This window comes from Copidosoma floridanum, unplaced genomic scaffold, assembly GCF_036245765.1.
Source record: "Copidosoma floridanum isolate Cflo_tuat_1 unplaced genomic scaffold, Cflo_Japanese_pri ptg000011l, whole genome shotgun sequence".
NCBI lineage: Eukaryota > Metazoa > Arthropoda > Insecta > Hymenoptera > Encyrtidae > Copidosoma > Copidosoma floridanum.
Window position 1 is genome coordinate 12,976,905 of NW_028321888.1, and position 4,254 is coordinate 12,981,158.

Consider the following 4,254-nt stretch of genomic DNA (forward strand, 5'->3'; position numbering starts at 1 on the left):
CTGTACACGCTGCATACAAGACCTGGGGAGAACCGCGAGGTATATGTATATATACACGGTTTATCCGTACGTGGCGCGTTGCGAGGAATTTCCTGACTGAATTCGTCGCTCATCGGCGCTTTCTTCGTTGGCCATTTGTGCCGTGTGTGCATGCGGGCGCACTTTGGCGTGAAATAGCTTCGTTGGAAATAATTAGCTGGTCCGTAGCCGCTCCGTCTCTCGTTTCGCGTAAGCCTATACTGATGATGCACTGGAGTAACGACACGCTTGGTGGTCGCGTCACGGCGAAGGGTTGCCATTTTTTTTCTTTTTGCCGGGTTTTCGTGACTATAGGGTGTTTGAGGTGCTACTAGTATAGCTACTAGGGTATACGGACAAAAGTCGGTTCCACGGATATTTGGAGGGATATTCTCGCTCGATCGTAAAGACTGAGTGGAGCTCGGAGAACGAATGGTGATGGCAGTTTATACGGTCCAACTCGAGTATCCCGTAAAAAATAAGAGTTTTCGTTCGTTCTTCCTGTTTTATGCCCTATCAGTCGGAGAATACAAGTTTTTTCCAAACAAACAACTTTATGCTAATATTTTAGTTGATTTTCTCATTCTGATGTCATCGTAACCCATGAGAAGTTGATAATTAGGCAATTCAAAGTATAATTTTAGCATTACTCGACGGCAAAGGCCATTTTATCTCCATAATCAATATTTATTTTGTTCAATAGATGTCATTAAACTTATTGTGTAAAAAATGTTTGAAAATATACTCATTACTCAATAATATTAATATTTATTTGTATAAAAGTTTAATCCACATAAAAAGTTTATTTTTCTATTTATTTTTAATCTGCATTTGTATCAATAATCATCGAATATTTACATTTTATTTAACTAACCATATTGGTTTTAAACTATTTCTCGATTTACTATTCAATAACGTATTTTATCACCCTTTAGAAAACCATAGCACCTTTCGCTCAGTAATGAAATTCTCACTTATTATTTATTCATACCCATCATAAATTTTTTTTATCAAGATCATAAACCGATATACGTTAGCAGACGCACATCTCGACTAATCGTTAAAGATATGTAACCTTGGCCGAGGTTCGTATACTTGAAGGGGTGACCGTCAGGGGACCTCCTTCATCGCTAGATAAGGGATCGTGTGGGTATTCCTTTACATTTGCAGATATTGTGAGTGCAAAAGTGTGTAAAGGTTTAGCCTCGCCATTCAAGCCTACAAAACGTAACTTGCCATGCATGTAATTTATTTCAAACGGAAATTGGGTATATGAAAATATTTATTGAAAGTGTGCTAAAAAATAAAAATTAAAAAAAAAAATAAATAAAGTTATCACCCTAATAAAGCAGATCACTTAATTTTTCTTGCACATAAAAAAATTTTTTTTTAATATCTGTATTGTTAAATGTACTACTTTTATGTTTTCTACATGGTAACTAAATAGTTAAGTAGACTAACATTTATGGCTGTTATGAGGAAACGCATGTTCCGATTATAATCCAACTTGATGGTTATTTTATATCCCTCAAAAAATATATTTGTTACTGGTATGCTGTTAATGCTGAAGCTGAGAACGAGGTCTCAAATGCTTTTCTTTCGATTGGATTACTTACTATAAGCCATCAATAAGTTGTTCTTTGGCAGTTCAGCAGTTAATCTACAGAAAAATTGATAGTAAAAAAATTAACGCTAGTCAAGAATATTTTTGTATTACTTATATACTTTTTTACTATTTTTCAAATTGTTTAAAAAAAAAATTTTTTTTTTCTCTTACTATTGTCATACACTACAAACAATTTAGACAAATACTCAACAGCAAAAAAAAAAAACGTCAATCACACGAATGCTTCCCAAATTAGTCAATTTTCACGATGAACCACATGAGAGAGATTCATTTATATTTATTATGACAGACAAACATTAAATATGTCTTTGACCAACTAAAAAAAAAAAAATTTTACCATATTATAAGAAATTATGAAAAAAATGCACATTAAAAAATGGTTTTCATTCATAATCTGTAATACCTACATTTTAAGCTACATGTTTTTTCGGGTAATAGGTAAGTTTACAGGGAATTAAAAATTTTTTATTCTCATACTTGAACAATAAAAGTATTTAGGAACACACTCGAAAACTCCTTCAGTGTATACTTTTTCGATTGTCAAAATAAGTTTTAGTTGTCTACTTTAGCAAAATTAATACACTTACGTTAATAAAATTTTATTTTTAGCCATTAAAATGGCTGTATTCATAACAAGTTGAAGAAAATTAATTAAGTATAATTTAAATATAGGCAATGGATGGTTTTTTTACACATAACTTTCTACTACATTATAAATTTTCTAAAAATGAAAATTGACTGTTAAACAGAATATTTTGCGATTGTAATATTATTCAGTCAGTATTGACTAAGTATTTCCTGAAAAAAGCGTACTGATTATGCAAATAGCACTATGATTTTGTATAAAATGTTTCAAGGAAGCAACAAACTTTATAAACTGAAAATAATGTAAAAATATCACACATTATTGAATTCAGTACGCATAAGACGTAAATTAAAACATCTCAAACAAGATAATCTCGTGTGGACACAAAAATACAAAACATGCATACAAGGGGTAGGTGCTGCGAATGTTCACATCAACGCAAACTCTGGCCCACAAAGCAGAAATAAGAAAGAGGTAGAGATGAAGAGGGATCACATTATACGACAATTGCAGCAAGTAGCAGAACATCAGTGGGCTACGGCAGTTGCGTCAGGGTAGTTGACCCTGCGTCCCTGTTGCCAAGACGACCGCGCACCCCCCGTGACGTCACGGGACAAGCTCCTCCGGTTTATGGGTGACCTACATTCTAAAAATAGAAATCGACTGGCCCCCTACTCCATGACCCCAACACCATGCTGCATTCGTCGCTGGTACGTGGCTCCTTGGTCGTATGTATATACACACGTGCAGTTTCGCCTGACCCCCCTTCTTCGTTCTCCGGGCTGGCAGATCACCGCTGCATAAAAGATAAGCGCCGAAATGTACTGTGCAAATAAAGAGTTGATAATTAAGTGTTATCAAGGGTGGGCACATGGATATTCACAAGATTCATTTGATTATTTTGATAAAATTTTTAAAAAAGAAAGAGTGCTAAACAGTTCATCAATAACTATATTGATTGATAAACATTTTAAGGAATAAACGAATTTGTCTGATGTGAAACATACTTTTGCACGTATAGTTATGTCGCATTGGCTTCTTTTTTATATTACTGTATGTTGTAGCTACGTTTAAATACCTTTAAATTAATATTTAACATTATATTTTTTTTAACTTTCGTATTTCTTTTATTTCAGATTTAAAAAAAAGGGTTTCTTCAAAGCAAAAACATCGAATGATTGTGTTAATTAAAAAAAACTGCACATTTTCTTGGTTGTTATTGCACTTTTCATGTAAATAATAACATTATTAAGCTATTGCAATATTCAAGAAATTATTTTTTCCGCCCTCGGGTGGTTTTGGGAGGCTGGTACTTCCTCGGGCAAAATAGCAGTTTTCCGATACTCGTTCGAAAAGTCTCCTTTACGAACCTCGTTACGGACCTTGCCTTCGGCTCGGGCCGCAAACCTCTCGGTTCGCAAACAAAGACTTTTCAAACTCGTAGGAAAACTACTATTTCGCAATATTGTGCGGAAAATGGATGTTTTCCGCACTGGTATTAGTGTGGAAAATCGATTTTCCTACATAGTGTGCGACAAAGGTGTGTGGCAAAGGTTTTTCCGCACAGTGTGTGGAAAAGGTGTGTGGCAAAGGTTTTTGTCGCACAGTATTTGGAAAAACTCAATATACGGCATAAGTTTTTATACGAACATTGCTGGAATTAACACAAAATCAGCTATCACATATTGTCAATACATTAGTATATAATAGCAACTAAATTTTTTTTTTCATCGAAAACTATTGAAAAATATAGTTAATAAGAATTTTGAGGTGTAGTGAAGTACGTCAGTAGCCAAGCATTGTGGGTTATTCCTGTAAAAGAATATTTTAAAGACTATCGTTCAAAACTCTGATTCATAATTTATAGTTATGCATCCAAGTATTTGATTGTAGATACAAAATAGTTTTATAAATAACAATTTTTTTCGATACGTTAACTCCTTTAATCTATTCTTTTTCATTAATTTATCGATAATCGCGACAGTAGAAAATTTAAGCTGAAAAAAAGAAGTCACCCATTAAA